We start from the raw sequence: 22,443 nt of genomic DNA on the forward strand, positions 1-22,443 counted from the left end.
CTGGGTACATAACAAAATGAAGGCAGAAATAAAGATGTTCTTTGAAACCAATGAGAACAAAGATACAACATACCAGAATCTCTGGGACACGTTTAAAGCAGTGTGTAGAGGGAAATTTGTAGCACTAAATGCCCATAAGAGAAAGCACGAAAGATCTAAAATTGACACCCTAACATCACAATTAAAAGAACTAGAGAAGCAAGAGCAAACACATTCAAAAGCTAGCAGAAGGCAAGAAATAACTAAGATCAGAGCAGAATTGAAAGAGATAGAGACACAGAAAACCCTTCAAAAAAATCAATGAATCCAGGAGTTGGTTTTTTGAAAACATCAACAAAATTGATAGACCACTAGCAAGAGTAATAAAGAAGAGAGGGCCGGGCGCGGTGGCTCAAGCCTGTAATCCCAGCACTTTGGGAGGCCGAGGCGGGCGGATCACAAGGTCAGAAGATCGAGACCACAGTGAAACCCCGTCTCTACTAAAAATACAAAAAAATTAGCCGGGCGCGGTGGCGGGCGCCTGTAGTCCCAGCTACTCAGGAGGCTGAGGCAGGAGAATGGCGGGAACCCGGGAGGCGGAGCTTGCAGTGAGCCGAGATCGCGCCACTGCACTCCAGCCTGGGCAACAGCATGAGACTCCGTCTCAAAAAAAAAAAATAAATAAATAAAGAAGAGAGAAGAATCAAATAGACACAATAAAAAATGGTAAAGGGGATATCACTGACCCTACAGAAATACAAACTACCATCAGAGAATATTATAAACACCTCTACACAAATAAACTAAAAACCTAGAAGAAATGGATAAATTTCTGGACACATACACTCTCCCAAGAATAAACCAGGAAGAAGTTGAATCCCTGAATAGACCAATCGCAGGCTCTGATATTGAGACAACAATTAATAGCCTACCAACCAAAAAAAGTCCAGGACCAGATGGATTCACAGCCAAATTCTACCAGAGGTACAAGGAGGGGGTGGTACCATTCCTTCTGAAACTATTCCAATCAATAGAAAAAGAGGGAATCCTCCCTAACTCATTTTATGAGGCCAACATCATCCTTATACCAAAGCATGGCAGAGACACAATAAAAAGAGAGAATTTTAGACCAATATCCCTGATGAACATCGATGCAAAAATCCTCAGTAAAATACTGACAAATTGAATCCAGCAGCACATCAAAAAGCTTATCCACCATGATCAAGTGGGCTTCATTGCTAGGGTGCAAGGCTGGTTCAACATACGCAAATCAATAAACATAATCCAGCATATAAACAGAACCAAAGACAAAAACCACATGATTATCTCAATAGATGCAGAAAAGGCCTTTGACAAAATTCAACAGCGCTTCATGCTAATAACTCTCAATAAATTCGGTATTGATGGAACATATCTCAAAATAATAAGAGCTATTTATGAAAAACCCACAGCCAATATCATACTGAATGGGCACAAACTGGAAAAATTCTCCTTGAAAACTGGCACAAGACAGGGATGCCCTCTCTCACCACTCCTATTCAACACAGTGTTGGAAGTTCTGGCTAGGGCAATTAGGCAAGAGAAAGAAATACAGGGTATTCAATTAGGAAAAGAAGTCATATTGTCCCAGTTTGCAGATGACATGATTGTATATTTAGAAAACCCTATCATCTCAGCCCAAAATCTCCTTAAGTTGATAAGCAACTTCAGCAAAGTCTCAGGATACAAAATCAATGTGCAAAAATCACAAGCATTCTTGTACACCAATAACAGACAAACAGAGAGCAAAATCATGAATGAACACCCATTCACAATTGCTTCAAAGAGAAGAAAATGCCTAGGAATCTAGCTTACAGGGGATGTGAAGGACCTCTTCAAGAAAAACTACAAACCACTGCTCAGTGAAATAAAAGAGGACACAAACAAATGGAAGAACACACCATGCTCATGGATAGGAAGAATCAATATCGTGAAAATGGCCATACTGCCCAAGGTAATTTATAGATTCAATGCCATCCCCTTTAAGTTACCAATGACTTTCTTCCCAGAATTGGAAAAAAACTGCTTTAAAATTCATATGGAACCAAAAAAGACCCCACATTGCCAAGACAATCCTAAGTCAAAAGAACTAAGCTGGAGGCATCACGCTACCTGACTTCAAACTATACTACAAGACTACAGTAACCAAAACAGCATGGTACTAATATGAAACAGAGATATAGACCAATGGAACAGAACAGAGCCCTCAGAAATAATACCACACATCTACAGCCATCTGATCTTTGACAAACCTGAGAGAAACAAGAAATGGGGAAAGGATTCCCTATTTAATAAATGGTGCTGGGAAAACTGGCTAGCCATAATTAGAAAGCTGAAACTGGATCCTTTCCTTACTCCTTATATGAAAATTAATTCAAGATGGATTAGAGACTTAAATGTTAGACCTAAAACCATAAAAACCCTAGAAGAAAACCTAGGTAAAACCATTCAGGACATAGGCATGGGCAAGGACTTCATGTCTAAAACACCAAAAGCAACAGCAACAAAAGCCAAAATTCACAAATCGGATCTAATTAAACTAAAGAGCTTCTGTACAGCAAAAGAAACTACCACCAGAATCAACAGGCAACCTACAGAATGGGAGAAAATTTTTGCAATCTACTCATCTGACAAAGGGCTAATATCCAGAACCTACAAAGAACTCAAACAAATTTACAAGAAAAAAACAAACAACCCCATCAAAAAGTGGTCAAAGGATATGAACAGACATTTCTCAAAAGAAGACATTTATACGGCCAACAGACACAAGAAAAAATGCTCATCATCACTGGCCATCAGAGAAATGCAAATCAAAACCACAATGAGATACCATCTCACACCAGTTAGAATGGCAATCATTAAAAAGTCAGGAAACAACAGGTGCTGGAGAGGATGTGGAGAAACAAGAACACTTCTACACTGTTGTTGGGACTGTAAACTAGTTCAACCAATGTGGAAAACAGTGTGGCGATTCCTCAAGGATCTAGAACTAGAAATACTATTTGACCCAGCCATTCCATTACTGGGTATATACCCAAAGGATTATAAATCATGCTGCTATAAAGACACATGCACACGTATGTTTACTGTGGCACTATTCACAATAGCAAAGACTTGGAATCAACCCAAATGTCCATCAGTGACAGACTGGATTAAGAAAATGTGGTACATATACACCATGGAATACTATGCAGCCATAAAAAAGGATGAGTTCGTGTCCTTTGTAGGGACATGAATGCAGCTGGAAACCATCATTCTCAGCAAACTATCGCAAGAACAGAAAACCAAACACCACATGTTCTCACTCATAGGTGGGAATTGAACAATGAGACCACTTGGACACAGGAAGGGGAACATCACACACCAGGGCCTATTGTGGGGAGGGGGGAAGGGGTGGGATATCATTCGGAGATATACCTAATGTAAATGAGGAGTTAATGTGTGCAGCACACCAACATGGCACATTTATACATGTGTAACAAACTTGCATGTTGTGCACATGTACCCTAGAACTTAAATTGAAAAAAAAATGGTTAAAAACCTTAAAAAATATGTGGCAAGTCAATGGACTTGCTTAACAAGATGAGAGCATGTCTTACCTGTGATGAGGTAAAGGTTGCAGAGGCATGGGAGATGAGGGAGACTAGGAAATACTTTTGGCTTTAATCCTGTTAGTGTTCTCCAAATATTTATCACTCAACTGATCCATAAAAATGTTTAGCAACTACTAATTTTATTTATATTTATTTATAAAGTAAAATACAATCAATCCACATATAAGGAAAGCTTAATTTTGTTCTTATTTTTTAGATAAAAATATAAATATCCAAGCTGATATTTTCCTCCAACGCTCTAAAGGACTGGCAGTATATACATAAACACAATTACCTTGCACACTTCCTTTAGGCCATAGACTCCCTGCTCCCCTGACTCCACGTCACTGATGCGAATAGCAGAACTGATGGTGAACTGAAAATACACACCCAAATCCCTGTAACGTAATTCATTTTCACTGAGGAAGCAATGCCACCAAAGTAGAGTGGAGACTGTGCTGGAGAGCAGCATTAGAGGTAGATTGTCTATATTAAGGGGCAGCAGTGGAGATGTAGAAGAGGGAATTCACTAAGCAAAGGAAGAGAGCAAGGGCTACTTCCAGAGGGCCTGCATAGAGGCCTTAGAAGATCTGGAAATTAGAACCAGGAGTTTGGGTGTTGTGGGAGGATAGAGGGCAGAGTGACAGTAAGACACATGCAGGCCATAGAGGTCTTGGAATATCTTCATGTCATGGAAGTGAGCATGTCCAGTGGAAGGCTACAAAGATGATTCTGAAGCTGGGGAGAGACTTAAGGTCTAGAGTTCAAGACCAGCCTGGCCAACATGGTGAAACCCCGTCTCTACTGAAAATACAAATAATAGCCATGCGTGGTGGTGGATGCCTATAATCTCAGCTACTCAGGAGGCTGACGCAGGAGAATATCTTGAATCCGGGAGGCAGAGGTTGCAGTGAGCCAAGATCATGCCACTGAACTCCAACCTGGGTGATAGGGTGAGACTCCATCTCAAAATATATATACATTTTGAGATTAAAAGAGAGAGATATATATATATATATCTCAGGAAAAAAAGAGCATTCCAAAATTAAATAAATTTTTAGCTAGATTTACTAAAGAAAAAAAATGCAAAGAACTAAAATCAGAAATGAAAGTGACATTACAAAAAAAATGAGTTATAAGAGAATACTATGAACAACTGTACACTAATAAATTAAGTAACTCAATGAAGTAGACACATTTCCTAGAAGGACACAAATTACTAAAACTGACTCAAGAAGAAATATAAAATCTCAACATACTTACAAAAAGTAAAGAGATATATCAGTAATTTTTTAAAAAACTGCCCAAGGGAAAAAAATCCAGGGTAAGATGGCTTCACTGGTGAATTCTATCAAATTAAAGAAATAATACTAATCTTCCTCAAACATTTCCAAAAATTAGAAGGGAATACTTCCTAACTCATTCCTGTGAGTTTTATTCCTGTGAGTGCCAGCCAGCATTATCTTGATACCAAAGCCAAAAAAAGACTTCACAGGAAAACAAAATTACAGGCTAATATCCCTTATGAACACAGATGCAAAAAAAAAATCAATAAAATACTAGCAAACCAAATTTGGCAGCATATTAAAAACATTACATACTATGACCAAGTAGGATCTATCCCAGGAATGCAAGAGTGGTTCGATATAAGAAAATTAATCAGTGTAAGACACCACATTAATAAAACAAATGAATAAACACGTGATCATATCAATGATGCAGAAAAAAACACAAAATCCAATACTATTTGAGGATAACAAAATTCAGAAAACAGAGGAATAAAAGACATTCAAATTGAAAGGCAGAAGTAAAACTACTCTATTTGCAGATAACATTATTTAGCAAAAAATCCACAAAAAATCGGAACTAACAAATGGTTTCAGCGAAGTTGCAGAGTACAAAACCAACACATAACAATTAGTTTTTTTTTAATACTCCAACAATGAACCATCCAAAATGAAATTCAGAAAATAATTCCGTTTATGATAGTATCCAGTAGTATAAAATACTTAGTGTTATGGTCTGAATGTTTGTGCCCTTCACAACTTCATTGAATCTAATACCATTGCAATAGTACAAAGAGGCATGGCCTTTAGGAGGTGATTAGGAAGCTCTGCCCTCATGAATGAGATTAGTGTCCTTATAACTTAATGGACACAGTAGTGGCTTGACAACCTGGAGAGAGAGGTTTAGATACTGTGCTACCAATAATCAGAAATTTTATTTTTGATAAGCTTACATAAAGTAATAATGTTTTCCCAAAAATAAGACTTAGTCAAATGGTACCTTTTAACTTCTAAAATGTTTTAATACATCAAAACTGATTTGAATATTTAATATAGCAAGTATGGATAATTCCAGGAAGATGATGATCTAAGGGATCAAACCAGAGCTGAGGAGACAGGTAGCACTGGCAGGTTTAAGACATTAGATATCAGCCGGGTGCAGTGGCTCACGTCTGTAATCCCAACACTTTGGGAGGCCAAGGTGGGCAGATCACCTGAGGTTGGGAGCTTGAGACCAGCCTGACCAACATGGAGAAACCCTGTCTCTTCTAAAAATACAAAATTATCCAGGCGTGGTGGTGCATGCTTCTAATCTCAGCTACTTGGAAGGCTGAGGTAGGAGAATCACTTGAACCCAGAAGGCGGAGGTGGTGGTGAGCTGAGATCGTGCCACTGCATACAGCCTGGGCACCAAGAGTGAAACTCCATCTCAATAAAAAAAAAAAAAAAAAAAAAAAAAATGGATACAAACAGGGAGAAGGAGCAAATAAATATAAATATTGTGGATAATGGTATAGCCTGGTTTCTCACTGTTGGAGAAAGAAGTTACAAAGATGGAAAACAGAAAGGCTATGGGGTTAAGATTGAAACTGGAAAATGTCTATGTAAACTCATTGTTTAAAAAACATGTATAGATAGACCAATATAAAAATAGGTGCACACATGTGTATTTGTGTGTGTGTATACATACACATATATATTTCCTAATTCTGTCAATTGAGAGGGTCTGAGACAGTGACAACCTTTAGCAATGAGCACCCAGATCTTGCTTTTTAAATTCCATCCTCCACTAGAAAGAACAATGTCCTTTGGAGAAATGGCTAATGGCAGAGGTAGTGCAGGAAAAGGACAAGATGGGCTAGGTACATCTGTTGTGCTACAGAGTAATTACTCAAAAATTGATGTGGGAGGCAGGCTGAAAATGGAATAGGTAACTCCAAAACTCCATCCCAAACTAAAGCAACAATTAAGCTGGAAAAAAAAAAAAAAAAAGCCCTCTCAGCATCAAGCTTTTCAGAATTCTCCAATCTAATTAAAAACCTAGTACACCCAGAACATTCCTGGTATGGCTTGCTGATGCCTGTGCCAAAGTGGACAGTATGCACGTTGTTTTCAGAGAACTATAGTTGTGTATTTTGATCTGTCTATGCTGGCTCTCTGAAAAAGTGGCTCAGAGGCTTGTCTTTGTTTTGCCTGCCTTGGAACTTTCTCAGGGCTATTCTTCCAGGAAGTGCTTGTTGAAAGCATTTAAAGGCAATTATCAGGCCACAGCAGCCAGATGAGAAAAGCAGCAGATGGACTGATAAAACTGCGAATGGAAAAACTGGGAAGGAAATATATGGGGGCCAGGGGTGGGGATAAGGGGTTTGAAAAGCTCCTGCATAAACCAGGGAATTGAGGTCATGTGCAAGGCCAGGGCAATATGCATGCTCAGAAAAAACCTGAGAGGAACCTAAGCTTTCATGTCTGGTTGACCTTCAGGCTCGGTATAAGCAGGAAGTAAAGTTTTACAGAGAGATGCAAATGGCCTGGCAAACCATTACAGGAGCACCCTAAAACAGGGCCAATATGCAAAGACCAGAAGAGTTTTTTGTTTTGTCTTGGCTCTGGGCATTTAAAGAAATCTCTGTCAAATCACAAACTGACCACTAACAGAACAGAGGTTTCAGTGACCATGTAGAACAAAGAACACTGACTATACAAAAATAGTTTAGAAAAGTCACAAAATAAACAAACAATGCAAAATAAACAGCAACAACAAATTCTGGGGAAAAGAATCTGATTTCTAGAATTAGCACATTTTAATATTCAAAATGCTCAGTTTTCAATAAAAAATTATGAGGAATGCAAAGAAGGTAATATGACCCACAGATACACAGAAAAAAGAAATGAATAAAACCTGTCCTCAAAGACACCTTTGATATTGGTCTTACTAGATAAAGAATTGAAATCAACTGTTCTAAATGTGCTCGAAGAGTTAAATGAAACCAGACAAAGAACTAAGACAAACCAGGAGGATGATGCTGTGCCAAATACAAAATATTAAATTAGAGAACAAAATTATAAAAATGTAATTAGGACTGTCTGGAGCTGACAAGTACAGAAACTAAAATTTTTTAAATTCAGTGAAAGGATTTAATAACAGATTGGAGCTCAAAGAGAACAAAGAATCAGCAAAACTGAAGACACTGATGGAGGTTACTCATTCTGTGGAGCAGAGAAAAATGGTGAAAAATGGACAGTGCCTAAGAGATCCATGAGACAACATCAAGCATACCAAAAGTTAATAAAAAGAGTTGCTGACAAAGAGGAGAAAATGGAACCAAAAAATATCCGAAGAAATAATGTCTGAAGACCTTCCAAATTGATGAAAGATGTGAATCTCATGTCCAAGACTCTCAAGAAACTATAATTAGGATAACCTCAAAGAACTTCAAACTGAGAGAAATAATAAATTGTCAAAAGACAAAGAATCTTGAAAGTAGCAAGAGATAAGGGACTAACCATGTACAAAGGATCTGAAATAAGATTAACAGCCAGTCTTTTATTAGAAACCATGAAGGCCAGAGGCAGTAGGATAATGGCACCTTTAAAGTGCCAAAAGAAAAAAAAAAATCAAAACTTCTACATTTGGCAAAACTGCCTTTCAAAAATGAAGGAGAATTTAAAACATTCCTAGATCAACAGAATCTGAGAGAATTTATTAGTACTAGACCTGTCCTATAAGAAATGCAAAAGGAAGTCCTAAAGGTTGAAACAAAAGGACACTAGACGGTAACTCCACTCCAAACATACAAAAAATTCAAATGGTAAAAGTAACTACTGTAAGAAAATGCAAAAGCCAGTCTTATTGTATTCTTGGCTTTTATGTGCTTTTTTCTATATGATTTAAAAGACAAATACATAAAACAATAATTATAAATATATGGTAATGTGCACACAATTTACAAAGGCATAAAATGTGACAATAAGAAGACAAAGGACAGGGACAAAGCTGTATAGGAGCAGAGTTTTAATATAAGATTAAGGCTCAGTTGGTATTAATGCAAGCTAGATTGTTACAAATTCAAGATGTTAATTGCAATTCCAAGTATTAACACTAGGTAAATAATGACTACAAAGAAATACAAAAGGAATTAAAATGACACGTTAGAAAAAAACACACACGAAGGAAGGCATATACAGAAAAACTGAAAACAAGATGTAATACACATGGAAAACAAATAGCAAAGAGGCATAAGTGCTTTATCAGTTTATCTTTTACTCTAAATGTAAATAAACTCCCAAGTAAAATACAGAAATTGGCAAAATAGGCTGGGCATGGTGGCTCACACCTGTAATCCCAGCACTTTGGGAGGCCAAGGCGGGTGGATCACAGGTCAGGAGTTTGAGACTAGCCTAACCAATACGGTGAAACCCCATCTCTACTAAACAAACAAACAAAAAAATACAAAAATTAGCCAGGTGTAGTAGTGTGCACCTGTAATCCCAGCTACTCGGGAGGCTGAAGCAGAAGAATTGCTTGAACCCTGGAGGCAGACGTTGCAGAGAGTCAAGATCACACCACTGCACTCCACCCTTGGCGACACAGTGAGACTCTGTCTCAAAAAAAAAAAAAAAAAAAAAAAAAAAGAAAAGAAAAGAAAAAGAAAAGAAAAAAGAAATTGGCAAAATAAATACAAATATATGATCCAGCTATATATTGTCTACAAGACACTCTCTTTAGATACAAACCCACAACACAATAGGTTGAAATTGAAATGACAGAAGAGGATAGTAACCTAAAGAATGCCAGGGTGGCTATCCTGAGACAAGAGACTTTAAGTCAAATATTATTACAAGAGAAAAACACTACATATTGATTTAAAAAAAAAAAAAAGGTCAGTCTACAAAGGACACATAGTAACAGAAATAGAAATAAATCATCCTGAAATTTACATGGAATTTTAAGGGATCTCAAATAGCCAAAATAATCTTGAAAACCCAGGCACCTATGGTAAAATGATTTTCAACAAAGTTGTCAAGAACAGCACTAGAGAAAGGACAATTTTTCTAACAAATAGTGTTGGTAAACTGGATAGCCACATGCAAAACAAAACTACAAAAAAAATTAACTCAAAATGAGTCAAAGACCCAAATCTAAGAACTAAAGTTACAAAACTCATGGCAGAACACATAGTAGAATGGATTATTGACATTATATGTGGCAATGTTTTCTTGGATATAATACCAAAAACCACAGGCAACAGAAGTAAAAATAAATTGGACTGCATCAAACTTAAAAATTGTGCATCAAAGAACACAGTTAACTGAATGAAAAGGCAATCAACACAACAGGAAGAAATATTCACAATTCATGTATCTGAGGAGGAATTAACATAAAAAGTATATAAAGAACCCCTACAACTCAAAACAAACAAAATAACCTAATTCAAAGATGGACAGAGGACTTGAACAGACATTTCTCCATAAAAGATATATAAATGGTCAACAAGCTTATGAAAATATGCTCAACATCACTAATCATTAGGGAAATATAAATCAAAACCACAATGAAAAATTACCATATACCCAACACAATGACTGCTATCAAAACAACAAAAGAGAATAATGAGTGTTGGCAAGGATATGGAGAAATCAGAATCTTGTACACTGAGGATGGGACTGTAAAATGGTGCACCTTCTGTAGAAAACACGGTGTTTCCTCAAGAAATTAAAAATAGAATTACCACAGGTTCCAGCCATACCACATTTGAGTATATACCCAAAGAACTGAAAGAAGGATCTCAAAGAGATAGTTGTACACCCATGTTCACAGTAGCATTATTCACAACAGTTAAAAAGAGGAAGGAACCCAAATGGTCCACTGACAGATGAATGAATAAACAAAACATGGGGACAATGAAATATCATTCAACATTAGAAAGGAGATAAATTCTGACACATGCTACAACACTGAGGAAGCTTGAGGACATTATGCTAGGTGAAATAACCCAGTCATAAGACAAATACTGTATGATTTCACTTATATAAGATATAGCAAAAATAATGAAACTCTTAGAAACAGAAAGTAGGATGGCAGTTGCCAGGGGCAAGGAGGAGGGGAAAATGAGGAGTTACTGTTTAATGGGTACAGAATTTCAATTTCCCAAAATGAAAAAGTTCTGGAGATTAGATGTACAATATGAATATACTTAACACTGCTTCTGAACTGTACATCCAAAAATGGTTAAGATTGCTAAAACAAAAAAACCAACAATAAATAAAGATGCCTGCTTTGGCCACATATATTCAACACTGTACTAAAAATTCCAGCCAGAGCAATTAGGCTAAGTAAATAAATAAACAAACCCAAATTGGAAAGAAAAAAATAAAATAGTTTTGTTTGCAGATGACATGATCTTATATGCAGAAAATACTAAAGAATCCACAAAGAAACTGCTAGAAGTAGGAAACAAATTCAGCAAAATTTGTTTTTGATACAAGATTTTGAGTGTTGATACAAGATCAACACTCAAAAATTAGTTGTCATTACAATGAAGAGTAAAAAAGCAAATTGACAATTCCACTTACAACAGCATTTAAACAAAAGAAATTTTAGGCTTGTGGGCCATTACAGTCTCTACTGCAACCAGTCAACTCTGCCCTTGTAGTGTGAAAGTACCCACAGACTATACATAAATATATGAGTATGGCTGAGTTCTGATAAAACTTTATAGACACTGAAGTCTGAATTTCATATAATTTACAACAGCATTTAAACAAAAAACTATTTAATAAATTTAAGCAAGGATATGCAACACTTGTACACTGAAAACTACAAAACATTAATGAAGGACAGAAGACCTAGGGGAAAAAAAATCTTATGTTCATGGATTATAAGATTTAATATTAAGATAACACTCCCCAAAGTGTTATCACCCACTCTAATACTTACCCAATGCAATACTTATCAAAAACTCAGCATACATTTTTGCAGAAATAGAAAAGCCAACTAAAAATTCCTATGGATTGCAAAGCACCCTGCTGTGGAAAACTGTCAGATTCACAATAAATTAAACGTAAAATTACCATATCCCCCAGCAATTTCACTCGTAGGTATATACCCAGAACAATTGAAAGCATGTATTCTAACAAATATTTGTACATGAATGCTCGTAGGAGCACTATTCACAATAGCGAAACACAGGATGACCCCCAATGTCCATTAACAGATGAATGGATAAACAAAAGTTGGTATATCCATATAACAGAATATTGTTCAATCATAAAAAGGGACAAAGTACTGATATATAACTACAACATAAATGGGTCTTGAAATCATTATCCTAAGTGAGAGATCAGACACAAAAGGCTACAAATTGTATGATCACATTCATATGCCGTATCCAAAATAGGCAAATCTATAAAGACAGAAAGGAGATTATTGGTTGCTAGGGGCTGGGAGCAGAGGGGGGAAAAGGGAGCAACTGCTTATTAAGTAACAACACTGCTTATTAAGGGTACCATGTTTCCTTTTGGTGTGATGAAAATATTCCAGAAATAAATGGTGGTTATGGTTGTACAACACTGTGAATGTACTAAAATCATTGAATTCTATACTTTAAAATGTCTTAATTGTGAATTTCACGTGATGTGCATGTTACCATAATTTTTTTTTTTTTTTTAGGTATAATCCCTCGAAAGTCATTGCAAATATTCCCGTTCTGCCCAGTCTCTAGGGCTGTCACAAAGCCTGCCACATCCTAACAACCCATGATCACCCTAGCTTACCAGGACTGTTTCTTTAAACAACCATGAGTCCTAATGCTACATAATTCATTGGATTTTTTGGGGGGGAGGGGGGACGGAGTCTCGCTCTGTCGTCCAGGCTGGATCTTGGCTCACCGCAACCTCCGCCTCCTGGGTTCAAGCGAGTCTCCTGCCTCAGCGTCCCAAGTAGCTGGGACTACAGGCTTGTACCACCACACCTGGCTAATTTTTGTAATTTTAGTAGAGACGGGGCTTCACTATGTTGGCCACGCTGGTTTCGAACTGCTGACCTCGTGATCCGCCTGCCTCAGCCTCCCAAAGTGCTGGGATTACAGGCATGAGCCACAGCACCCGGCTTAATGTTTTTCAATTTTAAGAACAGTCTTGACACTTGTGAATATTCCTTTTTTTTTTTTTTTCAGACCGGGTCTCATTCTGTCTCCCAGGCTGGAGTGCAATGGCATGATCTTGGGTCACTGCAACCTCTGCCTTCCGAATTCAAATAAATCTCCTGCCTCAGCCTCCCCAGTAGCTGGGATTACAGGCACATGCCACCATGTCTGGCTAATTTTGTATATTTTTAGTAGAGACAAGGCTTCACCATATTGACCAGGTTGGTCTCAAACTCCTGACCTCAAGGGATCCACCCGCCTCAGCCTCCCAAAGTGCTGGGATTCCAGGTGTGAGCCACCTCTCCCAGCCGCCATTATTTCTTTAAGGCATTCAGGTTCCACTATGCCATGGATTATTTCAGTAACATTGTTTGCTCTTCTTTCGATTTGCATAATCCTATCCCTAAAGAGACTGAAAACTAGGAACATGCCACTCCCAGGCTCCTTGGGACTCGACACATCCTCCTGGGATCATCTCAGAGGGAACTGGCTGTGCAGGCACTATGGAGGTGGTGCTGATCTTTCTACGCAGCCTGTTGGCCCTCATTGTCCTGGCCGGTGCAGCTGACAGGGAGAAGGAAATTGACCCTCTTCATTATGACTACCAGACCCTGAGGACTGGGGGGTTGGTATGTGCTGTGGTCCTCTTCTCCACTGGGATCCTCCTTATCCTAGGTTGCAGAAGCAAGTGCAGTTTCAATCAGAAGGGACCCCAAGAGAGGAGGAAGCCCAGTGGGGAACCTCATCACTGCAAATGCAACAAAGATCCAGAAAGCAGAGAATTGAATGAAGTGCATCCCTCCGGTGGGAAGCCTCTGGAACCCAAAAGCAGCTGCTTGAACTTTTAGATGCAAATGTTGATGTTTAAGAAAACAGCCACTTCAGCAACAAATCTTTCCCCAAGAGAAGCCAGTAACTTGTGTGTCCCCACACGCCCTTCCCTGTCCCTTCTAACACCATTCCTCCACCTGATGATCCAATCTCTTGCCTCACCACTGCAGCCTGCAGGCTCCTCCAACTCCTGTGATGTGTCTGTGTGTGTGTTTGCTGACTCTAGTGTTCATAGCTACTTGTTCATGGTTATTACTGTTAGTGAACTGTGGACTCACTTTCCTGGGCAGGGGCTGAGCCATGTAGCCATCTGCTCGTCTCTGCCCCCCATCACCTCTCACTCCTGGGAGTCTGCTTTATTCCCTGGAGAGTCTAGCTCCTTCCCTTTAGAGTATAGGCAGGAGTCTCCAGTTGTCTTGGGACCTGGGAAGGTTTGTACAACTTTCATTTTCTTTCTTCATGGACTCTCTTCACTCCTTTTACAAGAACCTCGCTTCCTTATCCCACTCCAACCCCAGTCTGTTCTGAAGATCAGTAATTAGAGATACAAAGCAAAGCAAGGAGTTTGTGAGCCCAGCATTGCCTTCAGCAGGCTACTATACCCTTCGATGGTTATTTTTCTCCCTGGGGAAGCCCCAGGGAGCCCTATCTGCCCTGCCCTTCACATAACACCCAGGGATTCCAGGACCAGATCTGCTGCTTTCTTTTTCAGAGTCCCACTCTGTCACCCAAACTGGAATGCAGTGGCACAATCTCAGCTCACTGCAACCTGGGTTCAAGGGATACTCATGCCTGGGCCTCCCAAGCAGCTGGTACTACAGGCATGCAGCACCACGCCCAGCTAATTTTTGTATTTTTAGTAGAGATGGGGTTTTCCCTGGCCTCAAGCAATCCACCTGCCTTGGCCTCCCAAAATTCTGGGATTACAGGTGTCAGCCACCGTGCCTATCCCACGCCCAGGGCTTCTAATCTGCCCTTGGGGAATGTAGCCCTTGCATATTTTAACAGCAATAACCCCAGGGGCTCTGGAACCCTACCCCTCTCCAACCTTCCTGCTTCTGAGACTTCAATCTACAGCCCAGTTTTTCTGCACACAGGCTCCCATCCCTGAAGCTGAGTCTCCAGCAGGTGATGACTGCAGGATTCCCACTCTGTTGTGGCCAGCACACTGGAATGGACAGAGGGAGAGTAAGGGGCCTTTGCTTCTCTGCCCATGTCTCCTTGGTCAGCAGAGACAACCCCCACATGATTTGTGCTGCCTGTCAGTGGTCAGAGAGGTGAGTGAGGTAGGTTAGAGACCCAGTAGGCTCCATGCAGCACTGCTGCAGAGGGTACAGGAAGAGGTCAAAGGTCATAATGAGAGTGGGAGCTCAAATGAGATCCCGCCCTTCCTGTCCTCCATGTGCCTGTGGAAATCAACCAAACAGAGCCTCTGTGGCCAGACTGCTGTTTTCTGTACCACGATCTGTCTGAACAATAGAAAAAAGGAATAAAACATTTGTTTCCTAGTGAAAAAAAAACTATGAACAAAAAACAAGTAAACTTCACTCAATGGATTATTTTTAAAGTAAACAAAAATTTTGGAATCTTTTATTGAGAATTAAAATATTATTTCAAGACTTTACATAAACTAACAACTTTCTCAACTGTGTTAGTTACGGGAACCAATGAGTTTCTAACTGCAAAGGAAATTAAGAATATCAAATGCCAAAAAAATCACACAATCCTTTAATCACTCGATTCTAATAGTGTAAACGCTGAAGTAAAAGAACAATTTTATGACAGTTACTTCAATGAAAATGCAAAGAACATCAGATGCTATTTTGACCTCAAATCATTCATGCTTTACTTCCGCTTGGACCAAGCATGTCTGTGCCCTTATGCAAACATCAACCACAATTTGTATTTGTATTATCGCCACCAAAAGCAGTTCAGAAGCAAAGGGAAAATATCTTCTGCCTTGTGATTACTTGCATCCACGGCTCTGCTGAAAATAGATGAGGCATTTAGATCACTGAACATCTCTGTGATCATAGTGAAGCTATCACTTTTGTTGTTGTTGCAGTAGATTTTATCCTGGCTTTTCAAAATTTGATTGCATCTTTGTAATCAGAAAACACTTCTAGCAGTAATACTTTCAAACTGTCATTCGAGCTGAAAGACTGCTGCTGTTATATAGTTTGGCAGATGTTTACAACTTCTACTGCAATTACTATATCTCAATCTGAATTATTTTTATTTTTTTATTTTTTATTGAGACAGTCTCGCTCTGTCACCCAGGCTGGAGTACAGTGGTGCAATCTCAGCTCACTGCCACCTCCACCTCCCAGGTTCAAGCAATTCTCTTGCCTCAGCCTCCCAAGTAGCTGGAATTACTCGCCACCATGCCCTAATTTTTTGCAATTTTAGTAGAGACAAGGTTTCACCATGTTGCCCAAGCTGGTCTTGAACTACTGAGCTCAGGCAATCTGCCCACCTAGGCCTCCTAAAGTGCAAGGATTACAGGTGTGAGCCACTGCACCTGACCTTGAATTCTTTTTAATAAAAAAATTTGTTTGCGACTTTATATAGTATTAGTTGAGGAAATCATACATCTTCCATGTTTAGCTGTTACTATGTGCTGGTGACTTTCTCCATTTTTGCATACTACACAAAAAGCTTCAAAAGGAATCTTTGCTCATTTAATAAATCTCCACTTTTCAAACAATTCATCACAAAGTTTAAGCTTGAATTTAGCTATTTGGCATTGAAATATACACAAATAAAAATAGATAATAGCAACCACCACAAAAATTGAGCTGAGTGAATTTGATAATCTCGCAGCTGCCTTAGTATGTCTGTCACTCACAAGTCTGAACTCAGAACTAACATCAAACAGGGGTTGAACCACTGAAAGCATTACAAACTTGCAAACTAATAATCAATCGAAGTGGCCGGGCGCGGTGGCTCACGTCTGTAATCCCAGCACTTTGGAAGGCTGAGGCTGGTGGATCACAAGGTCAGATTGAGACCATCCTGGCCAACACAGTGACACTTTGTCTGTACTAAAAAAAATACAAAAATCAGCTCGGCATGGTGGCATGTGCTTGTAATCCCGGCTACTCAGGAGGCTGAGGCAGGAGAATCACTTGAACCCGAGAGCTGGAGGTTGCAGTGAGCCAAAATCACGCCACTGTACTCCAGCCTGCCGACAGAGTGAGATTCCATCTATTAAAAAAAAAAAAAATCTATTGAAGTAGAGTTGCCACTGAAGTGGCCTGAGATGGCTATCCTATCCTTGGCTGGTATCTGGGAATGTGAATTTTGGGAAGGTTTGGGAACCTGGATTTCAGAAGGGTTCCCTCCACCCTGACTGATCAAATGGCTCACTGTACCTGAACAATATGGTTTCTGCAGAACACCTGCTTTTTTTTCTGGAAATCTGGAATTTTGATTTGTGCACAATAGACAGTGTCTACATGACCAGACCCCAATAAAAAGCCCAAACACTGAGTCTCTAAGGAGCAACATTTTGCAACATTTGCAACAAATGCAACATTTTGCATTTGTTGTCACAGCATATTGCTGGAGGAATTCAGCACATCCTATGTGACTCCACTAGGAGAGGATGCTTGGAAGCTGGTGCCAGTTTCCTCTGGACATGGCCCTGTGACATCTCCCCTTTGCTGACTTTGCTGTAATAAGTCATAGCCATAGTGTGACTATGTGCCAAGTCCTGTCAGTCCTCCTAGCAATTTGTTTAATCCAGAAGTGTTCTTGGGAATCCCCAATACAGCTGGCATCAGAAGCAAATTTTTTTTTACTTCTCACTCTTTGTCACCCAGGCTGGAGTGCAGTGGCACAATCATAGCTCACTGCAGCCTTGAACTCCTGGGCACAAGTGATCCTCCTGCCTCAGCTGGGACTACAGGTCTGTATCCTCCTGAGTAGCTGGGACTACAAGCACGTGCCACCATCCCGGGCTCTTTTTTTTTTTCTTTAAAGATGGGGTCTTGCTATGTTGCCCAGGTTTATCTTGCGCTCCTCGCCTCAAGTGATCCTCCTGCCGCTGTCAGCCTCTCTAAGTGCTGAGATTACAGCTATGAGTCATTGCACCTGGGCCAGAAGTGGAATTTGCTAGAACAACACTGACTCACTAAGATTTGGCTCCATCACTGTTTGGGAAAAGGAAAAATGATGAGGAATGGTGATAAGCCTTTGATAACTGGGTGTCTATGGAGCCCCCTATGGTTTGAGAGCAGCAGCTGAACTGCTGTCTGCTTTTAGAAGCCACAGTGACCTATGGGGTTAGAAACAGCTTCTTTGAGCTGTGCTGGATGAAGTGAGGGGAAAAATATACATCTGGGTGATGGCTTTGTTTTTTGTTCTCTTCTGTAGGTGGGAGGAAAAAAAAAAACACAACAGTGACAAATTATAAAGGTGAGTGTTGGGTGGCTCCAAAATGTTAAAAGTTCTCAGGGCTGGAGCAAAGCTGGGGTGGGGAGGGTGCCAAGACTCCATCCAGCCTCTTCTTTAGCCAAGCTGCTGCCCTGTTGCAAGAGCTGCCTCCTTCTTTGCCACCGCCTGTAACCTCCCCCATCTGCTTTCCAACCTGAATCTTTCCCATAGCAGTAATGCTAACCTAACTGCAAATGCTGGATTTACTGCTATGGGTTTAGTTTGTAATAGAAAAAAAAATGTTTAATGGCTTTGTTTTTTGTGGTTATTACATCTAAACGTATTGATATGATAAAATTGATATAACATGTTAAATGCTTTCAATTTCATAAATTCTAGAGGAAACACACTGATCAGGAAAAGCTGCAGAGGAAATTGAGTGGGACACAACTTCCTTGCTTTTTGCAGCTAGTGGGCAGCTTGGAATTTAAATTCTCAATACTGGAAACAGAACAGGTCTTCAAAATTAACTATTTTTGCTATGGTTTTTGCCTATTGGAGCCACTGGAAAAAAGGAGACTATGAAGAGAGGCAATCTTGAGCTAGAGATATGCTTTGGAATTTACAAATCTGTTTTTCATCTCTAATGAGCTCTTGTAAGATCATATAGCTCACACTCAGAGGCTGATGATTTTCTGGCCCCACGTGTATAGTTTTGAGTTGGTCAGCTTGAACCCTAAGGTGAATAAGGTAAAAAAAAAAGCCCAAAAAAGCCTTGCTTGTCACTCGGCTAAGAACACAGCTGTCTGGCCCTGCAGCATCTCAGTCTCCAGTTACTGGAAGAAAATATATTAGATGCTGGGGAAACTATAAGGCTACAGGGTGATGCTGCATGTTGGCAGGGAGAACTGTTCAATGTAGAAACTGTGGGGAACAAAGAGAGATTCTCATCTGTGTAGCCGCTGCTACGTGCTAATTTGGGGGTAAGAAAAGTGTTAAGAAATAAAAAAGCCAAGACCTCTGTCTTCACAGAGCTTTCAGGCTAGAAGGGAAAGTGGTCACAGTACAAATTGTATACAACTCCACTAGTACTTAAGAGGTCTGATTTATTGCTTTGAAACACAAGTGCAGGATGTTTAAGGTTTATCAGCAGCCTTTCCCTTTGCGGAAATTGTAAACTAAAAATAAAATCCTAAGCCCCCACCAACTGAAGGACACTCCCCTTAGCCAAGGGGACCCCAGAAAAACCTTACAACTGAGTTCCTGGCCATGACGAGATGGAGGTCAGACATGTCTCATTATACCCTCTGATGTTTGTGGTTTAGACACAGTAACTGACAGCATTAATGTTAAAATAGAGATCGTAAGACTGGCAGAACAGACTTTCGTGGCAATGAGATACCAAATTATAAACAAGACCTAAGGCCATGTCAGACAAGGGTTAGGTCAAGCACCTTAAACTTAAAGAGTAAACTACGGTCTGACTGCCACAAGGTTTTTCCTTTTTCTCTAGCAGCTAAATAAACACTTGACCTTGAGATAAGCAAAATGGAAACAATTGTAGCTCATCACCAGACACTAATTGGCTCCCAACCCATGTTCCAAGCACCATAACTACAGCTTTGATTAGACAAGAGACTGATTTCAGTAACTTTCTCCTGATAAGAAGACCACCCACCATAAACTGGTTCTGGCTGGGTTTACAGAGGTTGCACACTTGAGTGCCTTCATGTCCTGAAAAGACCTTTTGACTGATAGGGCCTGATTATAATACATTCAAATGTTAGGTCTCCATCCCAAAGTGAACATGGGTCACATGTTACATGCATATTGGTTCAACACACGCGCATCAGGACCATCTTCATGCATATTCATAGCTCCTCCTGTAACCTGTTGAAGATGTATGTTTAGCTAACTTCTCCAGCATAATGCTCCCATCCCAACCTATGTTCCTTCAAAGTGCCTGTCCCCGGTCTTAGCCAGAGGCATTCTTCTCAGCCTGTTGCAGGCTGTAACCCCCTATAAGAAATAAAGCCTCCCTCCATTCCAAATAGTTAAATCTTGCGATTTATATTATTTTATTTTATTTTATTTGAGATGGAGTTTTACTCTTGTCGCCCAGGCTGGAATGCAATGGCGCGATCTTGGCTCACTGCAACCTCTGCCTCCCGGGTTCAAGCAATTCTCTTGCCTCAGCCTCCTGAGTAACTGGGGCTATAGGCACCTGCCACCATGCCCGGCTAATTTTTGTATTTTTAGTAGAGGTGGGGTTTCACCATGTTGGCCAGGCTGGTCTCGAAATCCTGACTTCAGGTGATCTACCTGTGTCTGCTTCCCAAAGCGCTGGGATTACAGGTGTGAGCCACTGCACCCGGCCTAAATCTTGTGATTTTTAAATTCAACAGAGTCAAATAAACGGTTCCTTGATAGAGCAACATTTAAGGCAGACATTAGTTTTTATTGCCCCATAACGCTTCAGTAAGTTTCCCTGAATGTTTGCATTTAACTTGTCAATCAATTCACAGTGACTGAGGCAGAAGTAAAACCCACAATTACCTTACCCCTGGCCTATGTGATAAAGTAACATATTTTTTATCACATATTTGAGAGACATCTCTGCTACTAGGAACTTTTTTTTTTTAATCTTTTATTTTAGGTTCGGGGGAATATGTGCAGATTTGTTATGTAGGTAAACTCATATCACAGAGGTTTGTTGTACAGATTATTTCATCACCCAGGTACTAAGCCTAGTACCCAATAGTTATTTTTTCTGATCCTCTCCCTCCTCCCACCCTACCCTCATATAGGCCCAGTGTCTGCTGTTCCCCTTTGTGTCCATGAGTTCTCATCATTTAGCTCCCACTTACAAGTGAGATTGGGCGATTGCTGACCTGCATCTCTCTTGGGTGGATCTCCTAGGACATAAGCAAAAGACCGTTGGCCACAACCACTACCAAGGTCCCTTTCTCCTCTGCTTCCAAGTTGGGGAGGAAACACAAGCCCTAAGATCACCCCAGAGCTGTGGTGGGAAGCCCAGGAGAGATAAAACCTGAGTTGTTTTAAACTAGAATATGCATGTGGCTTTTTAAAGATGTTTCCAATTTTTTTGCTATTCTCCCCTTGAGATTTTGAGGTCTATGCCTACCTTACCAGACTGGACACTAGTGCTCACTTGTCACTGACACATGACATGAAAGTGATGCTGTGTAACTTCCAAAGTTATGTTTAAAAAGGCCATAAGCATCTGCCTGGTTCACTCAGGTCACTCACCTGTGTGCCCTTGACCACCAAGTCAAAGCTCTTAATGTCCTGAGACTGCTCTGCTACCTGGAAGCCCAGGGTACCTGGAAGGTCTCCTATAGGCCCTGCAGCCAAAGCCCCATGTCCTCTGCAGACATGTGAGTGAAGTCACCTCCAGATGATGCCAACCCTTTGCTGTGGATTCAACTCCAGCCAATGAGTCTTCTCTGCAGTCACCAAACACCAATGAGCAGCAATAAACCATCTTTTCTGTTTCTTCCTAGCCCTGTGAACCATGAATAAAATAAAATGGTTGTTTTGTGCATTATTTTGTGGTGATGGTGGTTCTTTCTTTAAAAAAAAATTCACAGGAAAAGCACCAAGAATAACACTTGTAGGACATTCACAAGGTACAAAATAACATACATTGAAATCTAGGTTTCCTTCTTTCCCTCTTCCGCAGCCTATCAGGTTCTGCCTTTGGAAGTAACAATGGTTAAGTTTCTGCACATCTTTCCAGATTTATTAACTAAACAATCATACAGCACTGACACAGTGAGGAAGCTTTTTAAGGGCTTTGCTTACATTTATTCATTTACTCTTCATTCACTGTAGACACTCAGGTGGTAGCAGGAAGGAAAGTATTTTGCTCAACCAAATGAAAGTCTGATCTGCTCTTTGAATGCTGTTCCTTTAGTCACATGGTTCTATTTTCTTTATGTTCCCAAATCTTTTTTATTTTCTCCTCTAATTGAGCATGCAGAGATGTGACTCTGTTTTCTAGTTTTTCTTCCGTTTCACCACTAAATCTTAAATTTCATATGAGACAGGTAGTGATGAAATTCCTGAGTCACAGGACATGTATATATGTATGTTTATGATGGTGCCTTACACACACAAATATTTTTTAATCTAGCTGTTAACCATTAAAATTCTATACTCAGAGTGAGGAAA

General features: G+C 39.9%; 1 protein-coding gene and 1 pseudogene across 14 annotated transcripts in view; both read left to right on the forward strand.

Annotated features, from left to right (window-relative positions):
• Positions 1 to 22,443, forward strand: part of LOC107130780 (uncharacterized) — a 428,352-nt gene that overhangs the window by 132,055 nt on the left and 273,854 nt on the right. The gene's annotated exons all lie outside the window — the stretch shown is intronic.
• LOC123575544 (FXYD domain-containing ion transport regulator 6 pseudogene) lies at positions 13,427 to 13,827 on the forward strand (annotated as a pseudogene).

The sequence above is a fragment of the Macaca fascicularis genome, chromosome 9 (assembly GCF_037993035.2).
Source record: "Macaca fascicularis isolate 582-1 chromosome 9, T2T-MFA8v1.1".
In the NCBI taxonomy this organism is placed as follows: Eukaryota; Metazoa; Chordata; class Mammalia; order Primates; family Cercopithecidae; genus Macaca; species Macaca fascicularis.